At 39.4% G+C, this 12181-nt stretch overlaps 1 long non-coding RNA gene across 2 annotated transcripts; it reads left to right on the top strand.

The window, feature by feature from the left end:
- The first annotated feature begins 1779 nt into the window (after window positions 1-1779).
- Window positions 1780-10941, top strand: LOC136239133 (uncharacterized). Of its 2 annotated transcripts, none has more exons than XR_010693365.1 (3): window positions 1780-1859; window positions 10337-10470; window positions 10655-10941. It is a non-coding gene; the product is annotated as an uncharacterized lncRNA (long non-coding RNA). The 2 variants fall into 2 exon arrangements; XR_010693366.1 differs by lacking the exon at window positions 1780-1859 and adding an exon at window positions 9785-9821.
- Window positions 10942-12181: the final 1240 nt, after the last annotated feature.

A 12181-nucleotide genomic window follows, 5' to 3' on the forward strand; every position in this document is an offset into this window, starting at 1 on the left:
CCGACCCGGTTTCAACGCTGTTGAGTACCATTACAGAGGCAGAGGAAACAACTTTTAGAAGGGAGGATGGGTGCATATCTGCTGGAGTATGCATATGCCTCGTAGAAGTTTTTAAAAACTTTCCCTTTGAAATTGAATAAGATTAATTGAACAAGCACCTTTAAAGCCAGGATTTGGTTAACTGCATGGACGATTTTTTTTAGCTCAAATAATTTGGCATAGCTGTTTATGATTATGATTATTATGATTAGATACTGGAAAGACAGCACTCAGTGCTGGTTACATCCAGGAGGGGGGGGGACCCTCAAAACAAAAAGGGGGTTAATTACAACAAATCTAGTCCAAAAATACAATTATTAAACTGTTCTAGTGACTCTGTATCGATGATGTGATTAGGGAGGTTATTCCATTGCTTGATAGTTCCTGGAAAGTAACTCTGTTGGTAAGCAAGTGTTCTAGTTGGAGGAATTATATATCTGTATTGGTGATGCAATCTAGTTGGATATGAAGTAGGCTTGAAATACTCAGGGAGCTGGATAGATGGCAAAGCGTGATGTAATACTCTATATAGTAAGTTCAAACGATCAATACATCTTCTGCTCTGTAGGCTCTTCCAATGCAGTTGATCCAACAGGTAAGTGACACTACTCATTGGATTGTAATCCGATGCTACCCATCTTGCAGCACGACGTTGTACCTTCTCTAAAGTATTAATTAAGTATAGCTGGTGAGGGTCCCAGACACAACTAGCATATTCCAGCAGAGGACGTATTGATGTTAAATAGGCTGTTATCTTAACTTCTTTGGAGCATTTACTTATATTACGTTTAAGAAAGTTGAGACTTTTAGTTGCTTTGCCGCAAAGATGATCGATGTGGTGGGACCAAGACATTGATTGGTGGAATATGACCCCTAGATATGGATGCTGACTCTTCAGTTCCAGAGCTTTATTGTCAATGCTGTAGGTGGTGAGCATGGGAGTTTTGCTTCTTGAACAACGTAGAAAAACACACTTTTCAACATTTAGTTTCATTTGCCAAGTTTTAGCCCAGTGGAAGACTTTATTTAGATCTTGTTGTAGGATACTATTGTCTTCTTCTGAATCAATAATTCTGTAAATAATACAGTCATCGGCAAAGAGACGAATCGAGGAGTTGATATTTGTAGATATGTCATTGATGTAAAGTAGGAACATTAATGGCCCAAGTACAGTGCCTTGTGGGACACCTGACTTTACTGGAACAAACCTGGAAGTTACATTATTTAGCACTACTCTTTGTTTGCGTTGTGTTAGCCAAGCCTTAATCCATTGATGAAGGTCTCCTTGTATTCCATAGTGTGATAGTTTCTGTTCTTCCATATAAAAGCTACTAAGAACAATTCACATTATTATTTATTAAATTATTTACCTAAGATGGAAAACTGGAGGAGGAGACAACATCATCAGACAGACCACCACGGTACAGTGGATTCAAGGGTATTAATTGTGTACTCTTACCGGCGTCTTCGGTAAAAGGACACACGGTCACGAAACTCACGATCCATCATAAGAGTACCTACTAGTGTTCACGTGCGCTACTTGAGGTGTGAAAGGGACTTTCCAAGGGACTTCCCCTGCTTGCACAAGTTGTAATTGATGATGGTCGGGCAAGGAACGTTAAATACCCATATGCCCACTCTTGTATACGTCACTGATCATGAAACCTGAGTGCCATGCACCCTGTGGCCTGCTGTACGGGTTGACACGCCTCTAAAATCTACTGCCTAGTATGGCACGTGTATGAAGTGGTATAACCAAATACGGAAATGGAGCTTCACTTTGATCGTGACCTACTTTGCGAAAGGGTGTAGATCTAACTGTAATCAAGACACACGGTAGTGTGTCGTGCGGCCCAAGAAGCCGGCGCGTAACACCCGTGAGTATATTGACAGGAAGAAAGAAAACGCAATTTTCGCACCTCGTAACTCTGTGCTTCCTTTATGAAACAAGACAATTTTTGCTGTGGACATGCCCCCCAACTGCAGCACTCCACATTCCAAATTTGAGCGAAATCGCTTCACGCGTTCCCGAGATATGCGACTTCAAAAATTGGCTCAGTTTCTTCGTTTTTTTTCTTCTTATTTTTCTTTTTCTTGTCGCACACTTATAAAAACTGCTATAAAACGCGAACGCCACATCCGATTGCCTTGAAATTTGGCACACAGAAGGGGGATATAAAGGCGCATCTCAGTACCAACTTTGGCTGGAATACGATAAACAGGCAAAGAGTTATGCGCGATTATTCACGAAAAATAACACCAATATGTTGTCACGCCTACAGGGTAAACCGCGTATGGGAAGAAGCTGAAAATCGGTGGGTGAATAGGTTAACTATTGAACCTCAAACCTTTTGTGGTTTGCAAGAAATCGAGCTAAAACCCAGGAAGATACAACGAAAAAACCAACAGTGTGTAACAATTATGCAATCGAGATTAGCTAATAAAAAAACGACTGCTTGCCACGCCTACCAGATAAACCGCTTGGGGTAATGCTTTGAAAATCGTTGTACAGATGGAGTAATCATCTTAGAAAGGCTCATCAATGGCGTAGAAGAATCAGACTTAAAGCCACGGAGTTATAACACGAAATCCAACTTGGTGCAGCAAGTGCGAGATCGAGATACTCTAATAGAGCAGTCATCCTAATAGAGCAGTCACCCTGAAGAGAATTCAAGAGATCAGCTAGAAATAAGAAACCTGTATAGAGATCAGCTACACACAAGTCACTCTGTAGAGAGATCAGCTAGAAGAAGTTACCTTGTAGGGAGTTCATGCAACTATGGAAAGAGATAGTTCAGCTAGAAAAATCACCTTGTAGAGTTCAGCTACAAAGAAACCATCATGTAGAGAGTTCAGCTACAAACAAATCTCCCTGTAGAGAGATTAGCTAGAAGAAGTTACCTTGTATATAGAGAGTTCAGCTTCAACAAATCACCCTGTAGAAAGATCAGCTAGAAGAGGTCACCTTGTAGAGAGTTCAGTTACAAAGAAACCACCATGTAGAGAGCTCAGCTACAAACCAGTGACCTTGTAGAGACATCAGCTAGAAGAAGTTACCTTGTAGAGAGTTCAGCTACAAAGAAACCATTCTTTAAAGAGCTCAGCTGCAAACAAATCACCTGTACAGAATTCAGCTACAAACAAATTACCCTGTAGAAAGATGAGCTAGAAAAAGTTACCTTGTAGAGAGTTCAGTTACGAAGAAACTGCCATGTAGAGAATTCAGCTACAAACTACTAGTGACCCTGTAAAGACATCAGCTAGAAGAAGTTACCTTGAGAGAGTTCAGCTACAAAGAAACCATTATTTAAAGAACTCAGCTGCAAACAAATCACCTATACAGAATTCAGCTACAAACAAATCACCATGTAGAGAGATCATCTAGAAGAAGTTAACTTGTAGAGACTTCAGCTACAAAGAAACCACCATGTAGAGAGTTCAGCTGCAAAGAAATCACCCTGTATAAAATTCTGACACAAACAAATTGCCCTGTAGAAAGATCAGTTAGAAGAAGTTACCTTGTAGAGAGTTCAGCTACAAAGAAACCATTTTGTAAAGAGCTCAGCTGCAAACAAATCACCTGTACAGAATTCAGCTACAAACAAATCACCCTGTAGAGAGATCAGCTAGAAGAAGTTAACTTGTAGAGAGTTCAGCTACAAAGAAGCCATCATTTAGAAAGTTCAGCTTCAAACAAATCACATGTAGAGAGTTCAGCTACAAACAAATCTCCCTGTAGAGAGATCAGCTAGAAGAAGTTACCTTGTAGAGAGTGAAGCTACAAACAAATCACCCTATTGAAAGATCAGCTAAAAGAAGTCACCTTGTAGAAAGTTCAGTTACAAAGAAACCACCATGTAGAGAGTTCAGCTACAAAGTAGCCACCTTGTAGAAACATCAGCTAGAAAAGTTACCTTGTAGAGAGTTCAGCTACAAAGAAACCATTCTGTAAAGAGCTCAGCTGCAAACAAATCACCTGTACAGAATTCAGCTACAAACAAATCACCCTGTAGAGAGATCAGCTAGAAGAAATTACCTTGTAGATAGTTCAGCTACAAGCAAATCACCCTGTTGAAAGATCAGTTAGAAGAAGTTCCCTTGTAGAGAGTTCAGCTACAAAGACACCATTCTGTAAAGAGCTCAGCTCCAAACAAATGACCTGTACAGAATTCAGCTACAAACAAATCACCCTGTAGAGAGATCAGCTAGAAGAAATTACTTTGTAGAGAGTTCAGCTACAAAGAAACCACCATGTAGAGAGTTCAGCTGCAAAGAAATCACCCTGTAGAAAATACAGCCACAAACAAATTTCCCTGTAGAAAGATCAGTTAGAAGAATTTACCTTTTAGAGAGTTCAGCTACAAAGAAACCACCCTGTAGAGAGATCAGCTAGAAGAAGTTACCTTTTAGATAGTTCAGCTACAAACAAATCTCCCTGTAGAGAGATCAGCTAGAAGAAATTACCTTGTAGAGAGTTCAGCTACAAAGAAACCATCATGTGGAGAGTTCAGCTGCAAAGAAATCACCACTGCCCAAATTTCAAGGCAATAGCTCTTTCCAATCTGAAGTTATCAATGGTCAAAGTTGGCAAATTGGATGTGTGTGGAAGGCCCCTTTTCACAAATCCGGTCACATATGTATTATATATATAATTTGTACATTTACTGATAAAATATTTAAAGTACATCTACTTCATCTTTTCTTCTTCCTGTAGTAAAGAAAAAAAACATAGGTTAAAAAAGTCCCAAAGCTGGCCATAGGCCGGCTTTGGGGTATACAAATGCAAAAAGAAATGAAATCTAATCCAAAACAGCCAAGCTGTAAAAAAAGTGTGCGGCCCTCAGAAAGGCTATGGTGAAAAAAGATGTGAAATCCAAGGTGGCGTCCAAGAAATGGCTGTGATGGTAGGTTAATGGTAAAAATTTTAATAACGACAATTCAGGTGAATTTTTGTGCCGTTTCACAAAATTTACCTGAATTGTCATTATTAAAATTTTTACCATTAACCTACCATCACAGCCATTTCTTGGCCGCCACCTTGGATTTCACATCTTTTTTCACCATAGCTTTTCTGAGGGCCGCACACTTTTTTTACAGCTTGGCTGTTTTGGATTAGATTATTATTATTATCAATTTTCCAAAGATGGGTAACACAAAAGGCAATACTGCCTGTACAAGGTGATCCCCAACACAGAACATACATTCACATGTACAATTACACACAAACAAATACAAAAGGAACATGAACTACTTAATAATTACAAAATCAATAAACCTAATTACAAAAAAAGATAATGTTTAACCTAGTCTTAAAACTGCCAGCAGTCCGTTGAGATAAAATTTCAAAAGGAATTGAGTTCCAAAGAAAAGGTGTGGTCACAAAAAATGAGTTCCGAAATGCGTTGATAGTTGACGACGCAAGATGTAAATTAATATCGCTTATGAAATGTTTTTGTATGTGTGTAAATAAGGTGTTTTAGCCCTTCTCTTCAGTCTTGGCTGAACATGAGTGAATTGATTAGAGTTAGTGCACAGTAGGAACCTCAGACGGTGGTTGCGAGGGGTCCGAAACTCTAGGAATCACGTCGATGGTTCAGACGTGATTCTGGAATCAGGAATCACAATTTGTTAAAAATTTCCTGTAAATCTTTGTGCTTCTCCGTATTTCTATGTGTGTATCCTTAGCGCCAGCAATCACAGAATCAGTTGTAGAATCAGTGTGATTTCCAAATCAAGTCTATCGAAACCCCATAGTTGCGGACCCTCGGGTGGTTGCTACTTTATATAGTTGTTAAATGTGCTCCTGTTACATACTGAACTGTGCAAAGAGCAAAACAAGTTATTTCTTTTGATATATTTATCTAATCCAAAACAGCCAAACTGTAAAAAAAGTGTGCTGCCCTCAAAAAGGCTATGGTGAAAAAAGATGTGAAATCCAAGGTGGCGGCCAAGAAATGGCTGTGATGGTAGGTTAATGGTAAAAATTTTAATAACGACAATTCAGGTGAATTTGGTGCCACTTGGTCTTGGCACAAAATTCACCTGAATCGTCGTTATTAAAATTTTTACCGCTAACCTACCATCACAGCCATTTCTTGGCCGCCACCTTGGATTTCACATCTTTTTTCACCATAGCCTTTTTGAGGGCTGCACACTTTTTTTACAGTTTGGCTGTTTTGGATTAGATTTCACTTCTTTTTGTATTTGTATACCCCAAAACCGGCCTATGGTCGGCTTTGGAGCTTTTTTAACCTACCTTTTTTCTTTACCACAGAAAGAAGAAAGATGAAGCAGATGTTAAATACTTTAAATATTTCTGAATTTATCAGTAAATGTACAAATTATATATATAATACATATATTTATTACAGAACTCTCTGTATGGTGGTTTCTTTGTAACGTAACACTCTACAAGGTGACTTCTTAGCTGATCTCTCTACAGGGTGAATTGTTTACAGCAGAACTATCTACAAGGTAACTCTTCTTCTAGCTGATCTCTCTACAGGGTGATTTGTCTGTAGCTGAACTATCTACAAGGTAACTTCTTCTAGCTGATCTCTCAACAGAGTGATTTGTTTGTAGCTGAATTCTGTACAGGTGATTTGTTTGCAGCTGAGCTCTTTACAGAATGGTTTCTTTGTAGCTGAACTCTCTACAAGGTAACTTCTTCTAGCTAATCTTTCTACTGGGTGATTTGCTTGTAGCTGAATTTTCTACAGGGTGACTTGTTTGCAGCTGAACTCTCTACATGGTGGTTTCTTTGTAGCTGAAATCTCTACAAGGTGAATTATTCTAGCTGATCTTTCTACAGGGTGATTTTGTTTGTAGCTGAACTCTCTACAAGGAAACTTCTTCTAAGTGATCTCTGTACAGGGTGATTTTGTTTGTAGCTGAACTCTCTACAAGGAAACTTCTTCTAAGTGATCTCTGTACAGGGTGAATTGTTTGTAGCTGAACTGTCTACAAGGTAACTTCTTCTAGCTGATCTCTCTACATGGTGATTTGTTTGTAGCTGAATTCTGTACAGGTGATTTGTTTGCAGCTGAACTCTTTACAGAATGGTTTCTTTGTAGCTGAACTCTCTACAAGGTAACTTCTTCTAGCTGATCTTTCTACTGGGCGATTTGTTTGTAACTGAATTTTCTACAGGCTGGTTTGTTTGCAGCTGAACTCTCTACATGGTGGTTTCTTTGTTGCTGAACTCTATACAAGGTGAACTCTTCTAGCTGATTTCTCTACAGAGTAATTTGTTGAAGTCTATACAAGGTGCTTTTTTGTAGGTGATCTCACTGCAGGTTGATTTGTTTGTAGCTGAACCCACTAAAGGGTGATTTGCTTGTAGCTGAACCTCTGACATTGTGTCTAGTTTCTAGCTACTAGCTGATCTCTCTACAGGGTGATTTGTTTGTAGCTGAACTCTCTATAAGGTGATTTGTTTGTAGCTGATCTCTCTACAGGTTGATTTGTTTCTAGCTGATCTCTCTACAGGGTGATTTGTTTCTAGCTGAACTCTCTATAAGGTGATTTGTTTGTAGCTGATCTCTCTACAGGTTGATTTGTTTCTAGCTGATCTCTCTACAGGGTGATTTGTTTCTAGCTGAACTCTCTATAAGGTGATTTGTTTGTAGCTGATCTCTCTGCAGGTGATTTGTTTGTAGCTGAACTCTCTACAGGGTGATTTGTTTGTAGCCGATCTCTCTACAGGGTAATTTGTTTGTAGCTGAACTCTCTATAAGTTGATTTGTTTGTAGCTGATCTCTCTGCAGGTTGATTTGTTTGTAGCTGAACTCTCTACAGGGTGATTTGTTTGTAGCCGATCTCTCTACAGGGTGATTTGTTTCTAGCTGAACTCTCTATAAGGTGATTTGTTTGTAGCTGATCTCTCTACAGGTTGATTTGTTTCTAGCTGATCTCTCTACAGGGTGATTTGTTTCTAGCTGAACTCTCTATAAGGTGATTTGTTTGTAGCTGATCTCTCTGCAGGTGATTTGTTTGTAGCTGAACTCTCTACAGGGTGATTTGTTTGTAGCCAATCTCTCTACAGGGTAATTTGTTTGTAGCTGAACTCTCTATAAGTTGATTTGTTTGTAGCTGATCTCTCTGCAGGTTGATTTGTTTGTAGCTGAACTCTCTACAGGGTGATTTGTTTGTAGCCGATCTCTCTACAGGGTAATTTGTTTGTAGCTGAACTCTCTATAAGGTGATTTGTTTGTAGCTGATCTCTCTACAGGGTGATTTGTTTGTAGCTGAACTCTCTACAATGCAATTCTTTGTATATGTAGCTGAACTCTCTACAAGGTGACTTCTTCTAGCTGATCTCTCTACAGGATGACTTGATTCTAACTGAACTCTCTACAGGGTGATCTGTTCATAGTGGAACTTTCTAGTGGGAGATTTGTTTGCAGCTGAACTCTCTACACGATGGTTTCTTTACAACTGAACTCTCTATTAGGTACCTTCTTCTAGCTGATCTGACTACAGGGTGACATGTTTGTAGCTGAATTCCCTACAGAATAACTTGCAATGTAATATAATTCTATAATGGAGTAAATTATAAACGTAGCTGAATGCTCTATTAGGGTGACTGTTCTATTAGAGTATCTCGATCTCGCATATGCTACACGTAGTTGGCTTTGGAATCATAACTCAGTGGTTTGTAATCCGATTCTTCTGTACTACTGCAAGGACTTTCTATGATAATTATTCCAGCTACACACCGATTTTCAGCTCACTGCTCTAAGCGGTTTGCCTGGTAGGCGTGAAAACTAATTGTTTTTATATTCATAAAAATCGATCGCGTAATTTTGACACAGGTTGGGTTTTGTGTCATATCTCGATGGACTTTAACTGGATTCCTTTCAAACCACAAAAAGGCACTCCGACGATAGTTACTCCATCTACATAGCAATTTTCAGCTCATTCCTTCAAGCGGTTTACCCTGTGGGCGTGACAGACCTTCGACCTAATTTTACGCAAATAATCGGTCATAACTCCGTGAATGTTCATCGGATTCCTTCCAAACTTACTACTGAGATTCGCCTTAATGAGCCCTTTACGTGTGCCACATTTCAGCCCGATTGGAGCACGCATTCGTGTTTTATGGCGGAGTTTGCAAAGTGTGCGAAAAGAAGAAGTAGAAAAAGAAAAAAAAACGAAGAAAAAAAAAACTAACTTTGGCCGCTCGTATCTCGGAAATGGCTGGAGCGATGTTCTTCAAATTTGGAATGTGGACTTCCCTACCTAGCCGGCACTTCTGTAGCAACTTTGGCTTCAATCGGATAAGGAATCACGGAGCTACAAAGGTGTGAAAATCGCATTTACTTTCTTCCTGTAAATATACTCACTGTATGGCGCGCCGGCTTCTTGTGCTGCACGACACACTACCGTGTGTCTTGATCAGATGTCCCGATGGTTGTTTCTGCAGGTCACTTGAAGGTCTACCCCGCACCGTTGTATGTGTTAAAGCATTTGTTTTTTCATGTAAGAAGTACTGAAGTAAGTTTCCTAAGGCAATGATTTTGCCAGATGTTGACCTTGCCTGGTGAAAGAAAAATTGTGTTACATATTTTTAGTGCGAATTTGTTGTTTATACTATGAGGTCTTAACTGCATGATATTATCCTGCATTTTCAAGGTCTCATTATTGTGGTGTACTACATCATCAACAAATTATATCAAAAAAGAAGGAATGGAACCATGCATATTGCAGATTTCTGTGTTATTGGAAGATTGGGACCAATGATCAGTTACATGTATTGTGATTATAGCATTGTAATTCTCCAGGTCAGTTTCTTTCAGGGACTCATGTTTGAGTATCTTGAGTTTTAAGCGTCCATATTTTTACACATTAATCTCTTTGTACTTGTAGTGCCCACTTTGCCAACTTGCTGTTTACAGATGTGTTCTCAGTAGTGTGGTAATCTAAATTCAACTGAATTTATTTCCTAAAAATGTTACTATGCTTACGCACCATAGTAACCATGCTAACGAATGTTTGTTGGTAAAATGCATTTGTCACATATCTCCTTAATGAACAAATGTTCGAATTTTCAGACATTTGTCCCACCACTAGTTATTTTACAGATCAATTACTAGTAATGGCTCTAACCACCAGTATCTAGATCATGAGACTACCCTGATTATGAAAGTGTCCTGGTTTTCCAGGTACATTGATGTCCAATGAGATTTTGTAGAACCTTCAACTGTCTGTGCATGGTTAATGTGCTCAATAGTGCATGCCAAACTTGTTACCTAGGTTTAGATTGACCACACAATTAACATGTTGTTTTTCTTGACAGGTCCAGTGAAATTCAGGCATTGGTTTATTGGGGAAGGCACCCCATTAGCTAGGATTACTGATGGTTTGCCACTTGCAGCACAGGTTGTTTGTGAACGGACCACTCTTTTTGTAAAGGAGATCAATCACAAACTGGTACGCATGTGCATGTGTACTTTTTTGCACTCACACACATACTGTACACGAGCATGAGACGCATCATGAGCACGAGACGCATACACAATATACATGGACATTAAAATATACATGCGTACACAACATATTGGTTGTACTAGCTTTGTATTTGGTCGTAACTTCATATCGTTATTCTTAAATCCAGGTATGTGACCCAAAGTGGAATAGGGGGCGACAGTGGTGGATTCCTCTGTTTGTCATCTGGTGTTATTCAACTGTCCAGCACTTGACAGCCAGTGGGGATGGTGGCAAGGGTGTTCCATCTAGCCAGGGAGAAAATTTGCAAACTGCCCCAGTTGTACCCCCACCCCACCCCCATCCCCTTCTTGGCAGTACTGAAGATTGGTGTCCCCTCAAGTACACAATGGCAGATGAAGCAAAGCCAATAATCATTTCTTATTTGTCTACCAACATGAGACAGTGGTTTTTTAAAAGTGCATGTTGTGAAATACTGTATTGTTGCACATATCAATTAACTTGTGTGACATGATATGTTAATCACTAGCTGTATGGTTTTACTGTGCATGAGCACCGTTTCGTCAGAAAGTTAGATCCAAATTGGGAGTGACAATGTCTATACGAACAAAGGCAATCACGTGATAGTAAATGGGTGGCGCTAAATGAAATTATCCTGAAAACACTCCCTAGGGAAGTTACGTTCTTCACGCTTTCACAGTACGTTTATATGAGTGTTGGGTTTGTGTCTATGCCGCGTCTTTAAAAGTTATCATTTGGATTAGGCGTTTGGTAAGCAAAATCCGCTATACCGGGAGTACAGTACTAGAAAACTCCTGTGCCAGTATTACTCCACAAAAGGTAATGATCAAGACACACGGTAGTGTGTCGTGCGGCCCAAGAAGCCAGCGCGCAACCCCGTGAGTATATTGACAGGAAGAAAGAAAACGCAATTTTCGCACCTCCGTAGCTCTGTGCTGCCTTGATGAAACAAGACAAATTTTGCTGTGTACATTCCCTCCACCTTCAGCACTCCACATTCTAAATTTGAGCGAAATCGCTTCAGGAATTCCTGAGATATTCGACTTCAAAAATTGGCTTAGTTTCTTCGTTTTTTTTCTTCTTATTTTTCTTCCTCTTTTCGCACACTTACAAAAACTGCTATAAAACGCGAACGCGTTATCCGATTGCCTTGAAATTTGGCACACAGAAGGGGGGTATAAAGGCGCATCTCTGTACCAAATTTGGCTGGAATACCATAAACAGGCAAAGAGTTATGAGCGATTATGCACAAAAAATAACACCAATATGTTGTCACGCCTACAGGGTAAACCGCGTATGGGAAGAAGCTGAAAATCGGTGGGTGAATAGGTTAACTATTGAACCTCAAACCTTTTGTGGTTTGAAAGAAATCGAGCTAAAAACCAGGAAGATACAGCGAAAAAATCAACAGTGTGTAACAATTACGCAATCGAGATTAGCTAATTTTTAATTTTTAAATTTTATTATTATTATTATTATTATGCTTGCCACGCCTACCAGATAAACCACTTGGGGTAATGCTTTGAAAATCGCTGTACAGATGGAGTTATCATCTTAGAAAGGCTCTTCAATGGTGTAGAAGAATCAGACTTAAAGCCACGGAGTTATAACACGAAATCCAACTTGGTGTAGCAAGTGCGAGATCGAGATACTCTAATAGAGCAGTCATCCTAAT

The sequence above is a fragment of the Dysidea avara genome, chromosome 11 (assembly GCF_963678975.1).
Source record: "Dysidea avara chromosome 11, odDysAvar1.4, whole genome shotgun sequence".
Lineage (NCBI taxonomy): Eukaryota > Metazoa > Porifera > Demospongiae > Dictyoceratida > Dysideidae > Dysidea > Dysidea avara.